Raw genomic sequence first — 17,805 nt, forward strand, 5'->3', positions numbered from 1 at the left:
AACCATGCCGCCTCGTAAACTGGTTAAATTAGTGGTATTTTTACTAGGTTTATCACTATTCGTCATTTACGGTACATAGAACTAATTGTACAGCCAACATTCACAATTATAACTTAATTATCCCCAACACCAATTAACTTCCACAATGATACTTTAACTGAAACGCCCCAAACTTAGAAAGTCAGGACTCAAAGAAAGTCTTCTCATCTCGTAAATACATTCGTTCTAATATTACCTGTAGTTAGCATTAGTTGCGTCGGACGCTGGGGGTGTAATTATGGCGTAGTGCTGGGGGCTTCTGATGCCCAAAGTATGCTGAATAATTCAAACGCAACGGCATCACATTAATAATCGCTACACTAAATTTGACAAGTACATGTTAGCATTAGCATTAGCATATGCAGACAAAATTCATCCCAATCTGATTTGTTTAGATCTGGTATAAATCATACCATACAATAATTATTTTTTACATTTTTTTTAAACACTAAAGCAAAAAAACTTGCACAAGCTCAGATGCAAAGTTGTGCATGTTGAAGTCGAAACACAAAGTGCTGGGATTAGTGGTGTTGGCTTTCTTTCCATCGTGTGAGAGAGTGTTACCACAGGAAACCTGATCTTGTTCAATAATTCACAGTAACACTGGACCACTACAGCATTCTCCATTAGCCCAGCTCAAGACCTCTGGCCTCACACCTCATTTGCAGAGTCTTTCTTGGCAGTGGCACACTGGATGTGTCAACACTAGATAAGCAACAATATTTAAAGTCCACAAGGCAAGCACTGCAAAAATCAAACAAATAAATAGAATTTTGATTTATCTTGAATTTGAACCTCAATGGAGAATTGTTTTACTGAATTGACTTTAAGTTTTTACAGTCAATGTTTCCAATTTATGCCCATTTTGATAAAAATTATTATTATTTATTACATGGCTTGGTTGAATTCTAATTTAGAATGCGGTCTGTTATTTGTTGATAAGTATATTCATACTTCTTGCTAAGTTATTTTCGCTGCTAAGTATAACACACCGTTGCCATGAAAAACAGCACGTTGCTATGGACGCAGGATTCTAACCGTAGAGTCGGAACGGACTATTTTCTTTAGTGGAAGCAATACAATCGTTTTTAAATCAATATTAAATATTTTGTGTCAAATTATTGATTTATTTGGTAGGTAGCCATGTAATAAGCGGGATAATGTAGAGCGAGGCGGTTGTTATAGCGAATACAATCCCTTCAGGCTGATTCTGTCTGGGTTGTATTCGCTATAACAACCGCCTCGCTCTACATTATCCCTTACATACAGTACTGCACAAAAGTCTTGGGCACGTTGGTATTTTTTACACAAAAAATGCTTTTAAGCCAGTTATTTATATCTTTTGCTGTAGAGTGAGTCAGTAGGAAATATCATTTACATTTCCAAACATTCATTTTGCCATTATTTGTAATAATATAATGAGATTTTTGTATGCACAAGGAGTCTGACAACAGCCGGTATGATCCACACGGAGATCTCATCTCGCCATCGTCGAGTCTGTCTGCGATAACATGAAGAAACAGAAAAAACAAAGACGGACTAAATCCGGAAAAACTGAGGCAATGTCTCCAAGACACTTGAAGAAACCTGCCTGAAAGCTACCTGAAAAACTATGTGCAAGTGTACCGAGGAAAAAAGCTGTTATAAATGCAAAGCGTGCTCAACCAAATATTGATTTGATATAGTCAATAGAAGTAAACTGATAAATAAAACCTATTTATGATATTATTTGTGAAAGCATTCTCACTTTACAGCAGTGCCTAAAATGTTTCACAGTACTGTAGCTTTAGACACGGTACTGCCGCAGTTCTTCTGGATTTTTTTTTTTCTCTCCGTTTTTTCTGTTTAAAAAAAATAAAAGTCACAGCAAAGGCGCGACTTGCGTAACTTCAGAGTTCCTACTGGTGGTGCAAATGCAACCAGGAAAATGTTCTTAAGGAAAGTTCCTAGAACTACCTGGTGCGAAAGCCCTTAAAGTGACAGCAGCCTAATATACCTGCTGCCCAATTATGAGATCATATTAAAAATATCTAGATGGCAGTTTTTCTCCATGGTATAAATGTCACAATTGTGGCCAGTGAAAATGCTGAGTGGCTAGTAACTTTGGAAAACCACTAGCCACAATGGCTGGTGAGCAAGAAATGTATGTCAAGCCCTAATTACAATTAATGGCAAAAGGAATGTTTGGAAATGTAAACTGATATTTCCTACTGAATGTCATCTTTTTTCTACCACCATGTACCTTTAGGGGCTCCGTACTAACCCACAAACCACCCCCACCCCCCTTTTAAGTTTTTTTAAAGTCTTTTAAATTACTAAAAAAAACCTCAAAGACATAATCATCCATTCAAGAAGTGAACTCTAAGAACGTTAAATTATGTCATTTTTATTACTTTGGTTTCCTAGGTTTTTCAGTAAGAGAAAATCGTACAACTTAAAGTAAACAAGTGACAATTTAAAAGTGAATATTTATAGAAATATCAGTATGAAATTCCCTTTCTGGGAAGCATCTTAAAGTTTACAAGCTTAAGCACAAGGCTCATAATGATAAATTTAAAACTATAAAAACTGAAACCATAATTATATCCCAACATATATTACAAGCTTAAGGTGGAACAATACAAGAGAAAAGAAATTCAATCTGGAAAAAAAACTTCTGTTTCACAGAATGACCTAAATCACTCTAAGACAGACACAAAGCTATCATGAGAAGGAAAAAGCAGGTCTAGTAAAATGGGATGACGGGACAGTGCTCAAGTGGAGACATATTAAGGGATGAGGTGAGACAAGAGTTGTGAAGTGCTGGAGAGGCATCAGCCCCAGTCAGAAGCTCTCATGTGCACTTTGTCTCCATTTACTTAATTAAGATGTGAAGCAGCGGCCCATTCTGGGAGGGCATAAATCCTCCGGTTGTCCAGGAAGAGCTATAAACCACACATCAATTATAGAAACCAGCAGCATGAGCGTGACTAATACCCACATCACATGCTTATTCACACCAGAGCCACAGCCAATGAGCACCTACAGTACCTTGACAAGACATGTGCGTCACCTCTTTGACCGGTGATGCTCTTTACACCCACCAGACTGACCTTATGTGCTCTGTCACAGCTGATCATGTTGGTAAAAAAGGTCAACAAATCTAATATTGATGACATACATAAAAAAATATATTTTTGTCAGCTTGTCTGACAACTCTGTAGAAAGTTAGACGTGTGGAAACAGAAGCCATGCTATCTGAGATATAAATTTTTAAGTAGCTCCTAAATTCACATGCCTGAATGGTGGAAATCCAAACTGTAGTTGGTATGAATGAAGCTGCTGAATCGAGCTGTAAGGACACCCTGATAGTTCCAAGTGAAGTAATGATATGTTTAATGCCACAACACCCTGCTCCTGTTGTTAAGCTGGTGAGCCATGTGGAACAGCCAACTGTTTGCGTGAGAGAAACTTTATGGCTTGGTGCCCATGTGTGGCATGCTGGAAACCTAAGACACCAGGACGACACTGATGCTGTTGTTCTCGACACCCAACTCAAGTGGCACTTTCAACGCAGTTTCATTTTTATGCACGGTTTTCACCATGTGTTTTGACTTGGCACTTAAATGTGCTCTGACAGGATGAATTTAATCTCAAGATTCAGTGCAGACTTTCTTTGTTGAGAAGCAGATCGCCATAACCAAAGAAAGTAGCATGGAAAACCAATCAATGACAATCATTTAGTACCAATAAAACATAATACAATAGTATGTATTTACTTTTTTGTAAGGGCTATTGCTCTGTGGGAAAAAAATACATATTTTTTTACATAGAGACAAATGTTAGGTTGGCAAATGTAATTAAGATAAAGTCAACATGAAACACCATTCAACCTATTATACTTCCATAATGTGATGTGACTGCAAATTTGAAACAAGATATTCAACAAAAAAAGTGGAGGTTGGGACTTTTTGGGGATATTTTATCCGTTAGGAATTGGATCATGAAAATTGGGCTGAGAGTGAAAAGTCATAAAAGATCATGAAAATTGGGCTGAGTTGTAAGCCTAAGCAGATCATAGTAGAGACTAGTACAATATTGACTCTGATGACAAAGCACAAACTGTGCAACATCTTTCACACCAGACACATCATAGCTTAGACGTTAGTCATGACTCAGTGTTTTACATAATCAATACGTGTCATGCATCTCTACAATGATAGCTATTTGTATTTCTTCTGTCGTAGCTGCCGGTGTTTACCAGTTATTGCACTTCTATAGACCCCTTTTGCACCGACGTCACAATTACGTCACGGCGTTAGCAGGAGGCAAAACAAAGGGAAAACTGGAGGTCGGCCAATACAAACCAGCACAGATTAGGCAACATATGGCGCTTAAAATGTCACCTCGTCGTGTTGTTGGTGTACAGGCTCCAATTTGAAATTTTATCGCATAATTATTTCTAAACTAATGTGATTATTTGTGAATCATCTGTGATTGTATATACATTGTTGTGAAAAACTGTATTTGCTATATCTGGAATCCATCCGCACCAACGTTTTTTGACCAATTTTCAAAGCCGCACCAGCCCACCATCCGCTGATTGTTTTAAGGTCTATGGGCGATGCAAGCCGCTGCTGATGCGAGCCGCGAGGCTAGAAAGCTCTTGCCTGTTCTAGAAAGGATACTGATCCAATGCAGCAAAGATATTCAAAGGCTAAAGTCCCTACTAGTATAGCAAATTGGCTATGTTGTATCCCCAGAATATCAGCAGTTCAACTCCGTCTCCGATCGGCGCACAGGGACACAAATAAATAAATATCCTACGTGACCATTCAGCACATAGTTATAGGCATCTAAAGATTTATACGCCCTCAGTTTCTCTTTACACTCAGCTTCTCTATCAGGTGTAGATGTCAGGCCACTCAATCGGAGGTAATCCTGTAAGATCGTCCGTTCATTGACTGAGCATGTTCGGGTCGGCCAATCTGGTTCAGTCTGTTAAAGTTAACCTTTTCAAAAAAAAATAAAAAAAAATCGACAGTGAGTGTCCTTACATATTAGGATAAAATCGGATTTTCTCCAGTCATTGTTAAAAAACAAGCAAACAAAACTTGCTAACTAGCATTAGTGAAGCGGTCAGTGGAATCGTTCTGCCTCTACCTAAGCTCCGCCCATAAAAATGTCACAATGTTTACTAACTGAAAAGGGGTCTATTGGTTCTCCAGAAGACAAGCCTCATTGAAGTATTCAAACTTCCGGACTGCAAATTTAATGGAGAAAGCCAATTTAAACGTTGTCTTTAAGCAAGCCCAACAGACTCTTGACAATTCTTAAGTATTTTACGATTTGGGTGAATTAGTTTGGTAAATTTGTCAAATCTCATCTGTACATTTGACCCCGTGAGGGTTAGGTCTGAGGTGGATCTACAAATCTTAAATTTTCATATGAGTTTGATTGTACAAATTGATACCTAATACCAATGCTAAAGTGCACTACTTACATATTCTCTTGAGATTGGTTTGGAAAGTCACACTAAGCGAAGATTTTACATCAAAATCCATCTTTTAAGATTTGTCTCAGACAGCAAAATTGTACAGCATGCACGCACCAGGCTTAAGTTTATTTTGAATTAAAGTCCTGAAAAACTGTCTTGCTTGAATCAACTTATTTATTAAATCCATTGACTTTATCAGTCAAACGCATTTATTCTTTAGAACAACTCATTTTAAAATATCAATGCCACGTGCACACAGGTCTCATCTTAAAAGCTATTTAGCATCAAGTGCCTGAAGCGAGCTATATCTATGTATACAACACTATCACCCTACAGCATGCCACTGTTTTGAATGGGAGAAACCCCCGCAATGGCAATGTCAGCAGTTATGCTCAATGGAGATACTTCTACTGATTCAGCTCTGGAAGAACCTGCTGTATCACAGAAACTGGCACCTGGGGCCCTGCGACTAGCTTATCTTAATTATCATATCAGCTGTCCTCCAATTAGGGCTTACTTTAATGGATGCATCCATTGCATTCATGCACATGGGCCAAAGCACAGACTAATGTAAATTATTGACAACTCGCGGCAAGGCAATTACAACCTAATTACAGCTTTTGTGATTCAAATGACAAAACTGGTAAATGGGATCTGTAACCTAAAACTAATTATTGTCCTCCCCCACCTCCAGACACTTTTGCCTATCTACTGTACTGGCTCTCATTTCCTTTTTCTCATTTGTTAGATCGGTATCGCAGCATTGAGGAATGTGTCCTTTAGTGTCTGTTAGCTGTCGGTGGAGTAAAAGACCGTCCTGACGTAACAGAGCAGGTAAGGAGACGTACAGGAATGTGCAAACAGCCTCTTCCTTCTATCTCAGGTCTGTCTTGTGCAACCTTTTCACGTTCTTTGTCATGACAGACAGCTGCAATCATTCCCATTGTGTCGTGCAACATCAGACTCAAAATGCCAGAGATCCGCCTCTGAGCTTCACCTTTCACAGAGCGAGGATTCTTTGATGTCAGGCGGGACGCAGAAATGGTACAAAATATTCCCTCTTAATCGCAGATGTGGCTGTAAGGGTGTCAGCTGCGGTGGGTTTGCACCAGCATTTTACTAGAGTATTTTATGTGCTTAGCTTTGGTATGAATTATGGCAAATTTTATTGGTAAAAACTACATTACAAATGCTGAGCTATTGCCTGATCTAATTTAGGCCTCTAATAATTTTCATATGTCTTCAGAATGTCTGCCAGCACAGTGCTCTATTGGCAAATCTGACCTCTTAAACCGTAGTACATGCAGTCATTTGTTAATATGGCTGTTAAGTATGCCATAAATTCTGGTCCAGTTTGCAGACTGGCCAAAAGAGCCGCCCACTTAGACCTGTTCGTCCAAAGTTACTAATCACAGTTTGTTTCCTTTTTCTGTGCACAATAATAAATGGGTGAGGATTCTAATTCAAATAATAGTTATACTGCAGTGTCAGTTCAGTGTCAAGACAGTACAGAAAACAAAGAATTAACAGAAACATAACTTTGTATAAAAAAGATTTTCCTATAAATCAACATATTAAAATGTTTAACTATGATTCACAGTGATCTATTTAACAAATCACATAAGGCTAATTGGGCATTCCTGTAGCTCAAAAAGTAGAGTATGGCACTAGCAACAGCATATGGTTTCGATTCCCAGTGAATGCCTTTTTACCTTGTAACTATAGACCTTGAATGCAAGTCACTTTGATAAATGCATCTGCAAAATGCATAGGCTACATGGAATTGGAATATGCACTGGTTGCTGGTATAATATTTTTAGCATTATACACAGTCCACTTTTAAACAAACGTTTGCATTACAATCATTACCGTAATCATTATTTCAAAATACACGTTCAAACTGTTTTCAAAGTATTTTTCAATTATCACGAATTTTAATAGATTTTGGGGTGGATATTCCATTTGACATTTTGGTCAAAATATCTGATTATAAATTATAAATATCTAATAATAATTAAAAAAAGTATTGATATAACTTTCCATTTTATGGTTTTCTTGTAATGGCTTCCCCCTTACAGAAAAAACACATGAATTTCACATGTTATCACATGTTTTCCACATGTGATTACATGTGACCTCATGTGATCACATGTGTTCTCATGTGAACAACATGTCACCACATGTGAACAACATTTCACCACATGTGAACAACATGTCACCACATGTGAACAACATTTCACCACATGTGAACAACATGTCACCACATGTGAACATAATGGAGCATGTGGCACATGTGGAAAACATGTTTCTATAGGTTATAATGTGGAGCTCATGTGAAATATATTTGCACATGTTGTAAAATAATTTTTAACATGTGAATCATGTTTCCACATCACAAATACTGTACATTTTCAGCTTCTTTGTAATGGGAAGTTGCCCCATTTTGTCAGACATACTTAACTTCAGGTAAGTGCCAGTTAATAAATGATCAATTTTAGACTTAATAACGACAAAAATGTAAAACATATTCAATGGGTTTTTTTGTGTTGTTACATCCTGAGACGTATTTGTGATTGGTATTAGAAATGTTTTATAAGTTATACATACATAATCATGTCGAGAGAAAGCCCACCCAGCACCAGACGTCATTAAGACGTTGTTTTTTGGGCTGAATCAAGTCGGCCCGTCATAGTCTTAATTTAGCCCAAAAATAGACGTTGACATTTGGGCTTTGTTTGGTCCATCTGTTTTAAACCACATTTAGCCCTAATATAGCATAAATACAATTAAAGTCTATTGTAGCAAGTGAATAAATAGATTGTAGAAATAGTTTCAAAGTTACGTGTCACTGCACATCCCAGAAATACATTATTTGTGAACACCTATGTTCGTAAACCATCTACCTACATGATTTGGCATAAATCCAGTAAAAAGCGCTCCCTAGTGGTTTGTATCTCGTTGAAAACTTGTGCTGAATATTATTACACCTATATCTGAACATTTGTTAACAGTTACTACATTAAATATGCCTATAATGCATCCATAAAAACATTAAACATCAAAGTAGTTTAAACACCGTAGACCCCGATAAACAACAGCACTATTAATATATTCAATATTCACATATGTAAAGCACTGTTAAATATTGAAATACATTTAATAGATTTGAAATACATAAAAAAAAAAAACTTAGAATAAAGCTTTGTTCTTCGTGTCACATCTGTGAATTTGTGTAGAAAACGTTCATAATTATATCATGTAGTTTTTGCTATTTTGTTTCCACACCGCGTTTACCATTTCTAAAGGTAGGCCTATATTATATTATAACTTAGCCTATTCTATATATATATATATATATATATATATATATATATATATATATATATATATATTATATATATATATATATATATATATAACTTGTTGTACGTTTTCAATGCTTTTATATTTTCATTCTATTTACAGTTTGCGATGGCCACAAGCCTACTATCCACTTAATAATGTATCAAGTTTCAGGATATTTTAGCTGATTATCAAATAATTCACTCCATCAATTCAAAATGTATTAATGCTGCGTGACTTCTACGTGTTTTAATGGGCGCGCGCGCTGAATATTCAAGCAGCATTTGAACTGGAGCGGAGGGCGTTACCATGGAAACGAGGCAGCAGTTCAACTGACAATCAGCGAAACTCCGTCTCTCACTGTTGTTTTAACTACTTTAAGGTAAGTTTAGTCCATAAAATTACACAAATTGTACATACAAGTGTTTCTGAGACTTTCTTTCATGTAAATGACTCGCTTCCGTTGAATATTTTACTTTATAGAAATGGCTTAGTGTCTTCGCAAAAGTCCGTTAGCATCTCAACCGTTAACGTTAGGCTAACTTGAGGTAACTTAACGTTAAGTTAGGTTAACTATAGACTTGAGCTGTAAGTATGGGCTTTTAATCACATATGTGTAGATGAGATATTTTGATAGTTTTGTAAAGGTTTTGCTGACAATTGGTCAATGGATGAATGGAAATAATCTAATTTATTTAATCTAAAAGTACGGACTGTATGGTTAATTCATAGTTATCAAGTGACGTCAGGATGCAGCGAGCTGTACTTGACCTGGAGGGCAAAATAAGCCTTTCCTCCATTGCCCACCAGTCATTTTTATCAGGTTTGTAGTTAGTATTAATGTAGTAAAACAGTGTTATTAAAAGAGCAAATTCATACCACTTATTCATGATGCATACTTTGTACAGGTTAGCAGATGAACACAGAACAAGTTATTTATAACATAATAATAGTGTTTGTCTTCTCCCCTTTACAGTATTGTTTGCCATCTAGTCCTGATCACAGAGTTTAGCTCCCAAACCCAATAAAGCAGACCTGAGCAGCTGATCCAGGATCACCAGAAACTCTGCAGAACTTTGGTCTGGACACCAGTGTTGTAAGTTCAGAACATATTGCAGGAGATATAATATAGTCTCTCAAGGTCCACTTACATGCAGAGGTTTACTCCAACCTAGTCCAGCACACCTGAACAAGCTAGTCAAGGTGCTAAACTCTGGGTAAATATCACTCAGTTCTCTAGCTCAGTAGTCAGTGGTTAATGGCCGTCTTTATCACAAAATCCTTACAGTGCACTGAAACATTTGCTCCCTAAAAACTCACTATGTTATCGGAAATTCTGAAGCTCAAAACTTTAATCACACAAGACGGTTCGCTACAAAATTACATGTGATAGGCACTAGCGGCGCCAGGATTTTGATTGTAGGCGCTTTTCTGCGGCACTGAGGACAGCGACTCAGTAGCCTACCTGAATTTAATGCATAATTAAGCATCAAAAAAAAAAACTAGGATTTTTTTTTCTTTCTTTTTAATACAATTACAATGTAATATTTTCAATTGTTTAATAAAATTATAGGCCTATTATTTTTAGTTTATTAACAGTAGGATGCACCGATCCGATACTCAGTATCGGTATCGGCTCCGATACTGCCATTTTTGGCGGATCGGGTATCGGTCAGACGAGGCCGATCCAAATCCGATATTGTGTGTATACTATTCTGTGTTATTGTTAAGCCACACAAAAGGCACACAAACATTATAAAGCACCATAAATTTTTGTGCACAATATTATAAGTGTTCTGAAGCCATTATATAGTATAATGTGAGATATAAGTCGTTAAATTCAAGATCACGTAAATGTTTCTCTCAGCTGCGGCTGTCGATCATTCTTCATTTAGCATTCAAACAGCGCGTCGCGTTCGGTTACGACAGTTAACACGATGAAACTCTCTCCAAGATGATTCAATGTTACTATTATTATACTTGATCTGTAGATAAAGGTCTATGGTTTCGCATAAAACAACTTTATCTTGCTGGACTTTATTGCTGTAACTTAATCATGTTACTTTCTACCGGGTGTCTGTTAGATCACAACACTGGAGAAAAGTCAGAGCACTATTTGTTCTTCACACGCACAGTAACTGAAATTTAAAACTGTTAAAAGAAAATGCTGAATAGACTATTGCATAGATAGATACTGTATAATACACTACGCATCAATATGTATTTTCTTTGTGCTTGAAACTTTTCAATGCGGACTCGACGCGCTGTGCGCTGTGACTCATGTTGCTTCCAGCGCATCATTCTGCGCTCGGGATGCGCATAAGCGCTTTGTGCCGCACTGTATTGGAGCCTTTCATATCATAATACAGGGACGCAATGAAAGATTATTAATAGCCTTTCTTGTTCTGTCCTATCTATCATATGTTGCTACCTCATTAAACAGCTGTGCTATACAGTTAAAAAAATGTCTCAATTTTATAGTAGGATATAAAATAATTGCTATTAATTGCTAAGTTTTACCAGATTTAGTGTTACACTTATTGTCTCTAATTTGTTCCCCACTAAACATTTTTTTTTTTTCACAAAATGTTCAGATTTTATACAATTATTGTGCACTCGTGATTTTTCTAGACTAAATTTTACTGAATTATCCACTAATCTAGTTTATAATAGCATTTATGTCAGATTATGATCATATATTTTTTGTTGTTGTTGTTTTTCTTTTTTTCAGTTCTTATTATCAGTTCAACACAGAGTTATAGAAATTCTACTTGATTAAAAAAAACCTGTGCTGGTATCGGTACGGATCGGTATCGGCCGATACTCAGAATTTTTGGTATCGGATCGGTTCTGAAAAAATGGTATCGTTGCATCCCTAATTAACAGCAACAACAACAACACAAACACACACACACACACACACACACACACACACTTCTCTGCATATCTTCAGACAAAATAAAGATATCTGACAAAACAATGAAGATATTTTACAAACCAACTGCCAGGGATGTGCAAACACTTTGTATTGTATAGCCATTGTATGTGTATTTCAATTATAAATACGTTACAATATGGAGTAAAATTGGTTGCAACTCTGGTTTCATCACAAATTTAAGGAAACAGGCCTAACTAATATAGTGATGTTACATTATTTTATTTTATAAGCGTCAAATTATTATTATTATTAATAATATTATAAAAATATTATTATTTTTTGTGATCAATTGTACTTTTATTTCTCCATCAGGGTGTAGCCAAAGTGATGCTCTGTCGTCATTGCAAGTTTTCTGACAAAAGCCAGTCAATTCTCCTACAGCAAGATCTACTGAAACACTGGCACGTGACCAGAACACTTCACTGCATTTACATACATTGTGTGTGTACATTCAAAACCAAAGGGTGCGTTAAAGACTCATCTGCCAAGATTTCACTCTGAGTTCAGTGATATCTGTGAGGAAAAGACATATTGCACTGCCCTAATCTTTGATTGTTTTTCTATCCCAAAACAGGATGCCTGCTGAAGGAGACACAGAGGACTGAGACAAGACACTTTTTTTAAATGTATAATTTTAATTTGGTTTTGCTTTGTTTGTTTTAAACATTCAATTTGTACTGCATATTTTAAAATGAAATAAAAGCTAAATTTGAATTATTTGTTTTAATGTTGGGAAACATGGCTATAGGCCCTACAAAAGAACATGGTAGGACTACCATTTTCTGTGGTATATTGCTGAATGATTTTTACATGGGTTTCACATGAAGTTGCAGGTTTACATGGGGTGTAGGTTTAACATAGATTGTTGATGGGTTTCAAATGTTATTCCATGGGTCTCTCATGGAAATTTTACATTTCACATGTGATTATTGGTTTCACATGGAAATTTCAGGTTTCACTTATGATCTCATGGGTTTCACATGTGATTTCATGGGTTTCACATGTGATTATAGGTTTCACATGTGATTTCATGGGTTTCACGTGTGATCTCATGGGTTTCACATGTGATTATAGGTTTCACATGTGATCTCATGGGTTTCACATGTGATTATATGTTTCACATGTGATCTCATGGGTTTTACATGTGATTATAGGTTTCACATGTGATCTCATGGGTTTCACATGTGATTATATGTTTCACATGTGATTTCATGGGTTTCACATGTGATTTCATGGATTTCACATGTGATTATAGGTTTCACATGTGATTTCATGGATTTCACATGTGATTATAGGTTTCACATGTGATTTCATGGGTTTCACATGTGATCTCATGGGTTTCACATGTGATTATAGGTTTCACATGTGATCTCATGGGTTTCACATGTGATCTCATGGGTTTCACATGTGATCATAGGTTTCACATGTGATTTCATGGGTTTCACATGTGATGTCATGGGTTTCACATGTGATCTCATGGGTTTCACATGATTATAGGTTTCACATGGGAATTTTAAGTTTCACATGTGAGCTCATGGGTTTCACATGTGATCACATGTGTTTCACATTTGTTTCACATGCAATCACATGTGCAAATGTTCCAAAAGCACACATTTCCCGTGTGCAAAACACATGTTTCACATGTGATCCACATATTTCACATGTGCAAAGTCACATGTTTTTACATGTTAAATTTCACATGTGCAAAATCACATGTGCATGTGGTCACATGTGATCACATGAGTTTTTGCACATGTGAAGTTCATGTGTTTTTTCTGTAAGGGCCTGCATATCAGTTATACCATACTGACAAACGTTTTTCAAGTATTATTAAGTATTACTCTCGCTGTGGGGTGGGGTATACGAAGAGGGTTTTTTATTTGTTTTATATGATATAATAAATAAATATATAAGATGTTAACCATTTTTAAATTTTGTTGTACAATTTTGCACCATTTAAATGGTTTAATAATATTTTTAAAACAAACTTGATTTTTTTTTTCAGCCTGTTAATGAGGCTTTTTTCTTTTTGTTTAACCCTAGACTTTTTTTGTTGGTGTAGCCCCCCCACCCCCCAAAAAATAAAATAAATAAATATTAATTTTACTTTTATGTGTTATTGAATGACTCAACAGATTGAAAAGAAAATTGTACAGAATGTAAAAAAGATCTGCAAAAAAAAAAAAAAAAAAAAAATCTCGTCATTGACCTAATAGCCTACACAGTCATTTGACTGCAGAAGTTTTCTAAGCCTTCATCTCATATTCTATTATGAAGGTGACAATCATGGTGAGTGCTTGGTGCCAGTCGCATTATCCACTCTTTTGTGACGTACACAATACTGTATAGTCACACAGACATCATAGAGCATTAAGAACTGGCTCTCTAACTACCACCCACAAACTCATGAGAAAAACAAGACCTCTAGAGCGAGCCACAGTCAGCGGTGGCCCACACAAACATGATGCAGAGGGAAAAAAACGTAGAAGAATGTGAAGGTGTTGGTGGTTGACGCCACTCTAAGCCAGTGTGGCTCAGGTGAGCATAGTGCTCTCGTAGGCCTGTTGTCTGGGCTTGGCTCGTCACACTCATGAGAAACTCCCATCGTGCCTTCAGGGCCTTCTCTGCACGGCAACAGGTATGCGTGTTGACACATGCTGAATCCCTCTCTTTTCTTCTTTTTTTTTCTGCTCAAAGTTCTCGTGAACATCGCGTAACGCCCTGTCTAAACCGCAGACATCAGAAAAACCACCTGAGCGAAGCTGTGACTTGTTTGATTGCACAGGTTCACACCCTGGTCTCTCCCACTTCACCCCCTTCCCATTCCCATCCAGCCCCATCCCAAAAACACACACATGCACAGCTCTAATGGCATCAGCGATGCCACCTGTCCATCACGCCGTGTTCCCCTCAGGCCTGATCCGGCCTGGGCCGCTGCCATGCGTTGGGAGAAAAGACATGCTGATAGATGGAGGAGGAGGTGGATTCCAGGGGCAGGTGAAGGAGGTGCCACCTTTGATCTGTTTCAAGTGTAGAGCGAGCAGGAAGAGAGAGAAAAAAACAAGTGACAACGCACATCTCAAAGGTCAGACACACTTTGTCATCATGTCAAGTGGTTGAGGAGCGATCTGTTGCCCTCCAAATATGGTGGCCTTGTGAGATGCATTTGGCTGTTATTGCATTATATCCAGCAGCGTTTCCCAAACGGGGGGGTTGCATAGTATATTAATTATATCGAATGTAAAATTAAAATAAATAAATAGGGCCTGCAGGATAACTGCGATATAGCTTATAGTGTAATTATCAAATCGAAGGCTTTAATTAAATAATGGATGTGATACGTTTCAGAGTAAAGCTCTTACAGGAGAAATATATTTGTCTTTAATTTTATAATTAGATTAATAAAAATAATTTAAATTATATATATATATATATATATATATATATATATATATATATATATATATAACTATCTATATCTATCCATCTATCTCTATAAGGAATGCACCGATATGCAAATTTTGGACGATAAACATTATATAATTTTTGAGAGCCTGATTACAAAATCAAGTCTCATCATTAAAAGCCATGTTCCAAGCACACAATTATAATGTTCTTATGATAAATGAATGTAGCCAATATGACAGACTTTACTGATGCAATTTACAGAATTTTTCTTTTTTGAAGTGATTCCAATCATATTTCAAGCAATTCAAAACCATCAGGGTGAACATCTGAAGTGTCTCAGCTGAAGGAAATACATTTATCAGCTTTAATATATCTGCCAGATTTTCTTATTGGGCCGATAACAATAACATTAGAAATGAACATATATCAGCCAATACCGATATGTCGTGCATCCCTAATATATATATATATATATATATATATATATATATATATATATATATATATATATATATTAGTAGTAAATCGCCATCACCTGCTTTCAGATGGAGCGGCATTCACAACAAAGAGCCGTAGTTAACTGACAAGCTGAGCCATATCGCATTAATATCGCGGACGTATCGCCTGCGATAATTAATGCGATATGGCTCAGCTTGTCAGTTAACTATGGCTCTTTGAAGTGAATGCCACTCCATCTGAAAGCAGGTGATGGCGATTTACTACTAATCAAGGAACCGGCTTTACTGACAAGATGCGCCTAACAATGTCATGAGATATATCGCCCAACCCTAATTGGAATAAGTCGGCAAGCCTTGGAGAAGCAATCTACAACAGTGATTATGGTTGTGTGGCCAGATGAGTTAGGGAGATCAGTGACAAAAGTCTATAGCGATGTGGGACCAAGGACGTTGAGGAATGGGTAGAGGATGTAGAAGACCGGCTGTTAATTGCTTGGAGGATTTGGTGATATTGCAAGTGGAAAAATTCTGGACAGAGGAGATTGTGTCTGACTGCATAGATGGCCACCAAAAGCGATTTGTTAACAGTTGAATTGTGGCTGTGATACCAGGATGGCCAGAACTGGGAAATGAATAAACCCACTGTATAACTCGGTGGACAGTTTGACAGAGGTGGATCTGAACTCTGGGCCTCCCTCACTTCGGTCATGATGTCCCATTGAACTGGGGCCAGAATGAGTGTTGGAGAGATAATGGGTTCATTGGGTTGAGGTAGAGGCATGGATTCATGCTGCCGAGATAGAGCGTCAGCCTTGGCGTTCTTTGATCTAGGTCGATAGGTAACAGTGAAATTGAAGCGTGTAAAGAATAATGCCCATCTTGCTTGTCTGGCATTAAGCCTTTTTGCAGTGCGTAGATATTCAAGATTACAGTGATCAGTCAAGACAAGGAATGGATCTCTGGCCCCCTCCAACCAGTGTCTCCATTCTTCAAAGGCCAATGGCCAAGAGTTCACGGTTCCCAACATCATAGTTCTGTTCAGTTGGGGTGAGTTTGCGAGAAAAATATGCACAAGGAAAAGGTTTAGGAGAGGTACCATGGCGTTGAGAGAGAATGGCTCCGATACCAGTGTTGGATGCGTCCACTTCAACGATGAATTGTCATTCAGGGTCAGGATGGAAGCAGAGGTGAAACGATCATTCAGGCCGTGAAAAGATTGTAAAGCTGCTGAAGACCGTGATAACTTTCTCTCTCCTTTCTTCATCATGGATGTCAGAGGTGCTGCGATCATGCTGAAGTCTTTGATAAAGCATCGGTAAAAGTTAACGAATTCTAGAAATCGTTGTAGCTCTTTGACTGTTGTGGGTTGTTTCTATTTCATCACTGCCTGCACCTTGCTGTCATTCATGGCGATTCCTTCAGGGCTAATTTCATAACCCAGGAAGGACACAGAAGTTCGGTGAAACTCACATTTCTCAGCCTTAGCGTGAAGTTGATCGTCTATTAGACATTGCAGAACAGAGCGAACATACCTGACATGTTCTTCAAGAGAGTCGGAATAGATTAGAATGTCGTCAATGTAGACGATGACCCATCTGTTAAGCATGTCCCGGAAGACATCCTTAATGAAACCCTGGAAGACGGAGGGACTATTGACCAGCCCGAAAAGCATAACCAGATATTCGTAGTGCCTCGTAGACGTGGAAAAGGCAGTTTTCCATTCGTCCTCCTCCGGAATCCGAATGAGGTTGTAAGCGCTGCGAAGATCTAGCTTGGTAAAGTATTTGGCTGTGGGACCGGGACTAGCGCTGCTGGGACCAGAGGTAAAGGGTAACGAAACTTAACTGTGATATAATTTAAACCTCGATAGTCAATACAGGGGCGTAGACCTCCATCCTTCTTGTCAATGAAGAAAAACCCAGCAGAGGCTGGAGAGGTGGAGGGTTGAAAAAATCTAGCAAGTTCAGATTGAAGTTCTAGATTCAGTCCCTTGTGAAATAGCACTTTTAAGGTATCCTCTACCCATACTGTTTGCGCTGCCAGCGTGCGGAAAGAGAGGGTGAACTTAACTGCAGTAAGTTTTCCCTGTCGGAGCACTAGTAACTGATTGCCTGCATCTCTGCCGCCTTCTGGATGTTCAAATA

At 37.6% G+C, this 17,805-nt stretch overlaps 1 long non-coding RNA gene across 1 annotated transcript; it reads left to right on the forward strand.

Moving 5' to 3' along the window:
- Positions 1-9,444: 9,444 nt before the first annotated feature.
- Positions 9,445-12,507, forward strand: LOC311305694. Its single transcript, XR_014630050.1, has 3 exons — positions 9,445-9,953; positions 12,108-12,259; positions 12,370-12,507. It is a non-coding gene; the product is annotated as an uncharacterized lncRNA (long non-coding RNA).
- Positions 12,508-17,805: the final 5,298 nt, after the last annotated feature.

Source organism: Rutilus rutilus, assembly GCF_951802725.1.
Source record: "Rutilus rutilus genome assembly, chromosome: 16".
NCBI lineage: Eukaryota > Metazoa > Chordata > Actinopteri > Cypriniformes > Leuciscidae > Rutilus > Rutilus rutilus.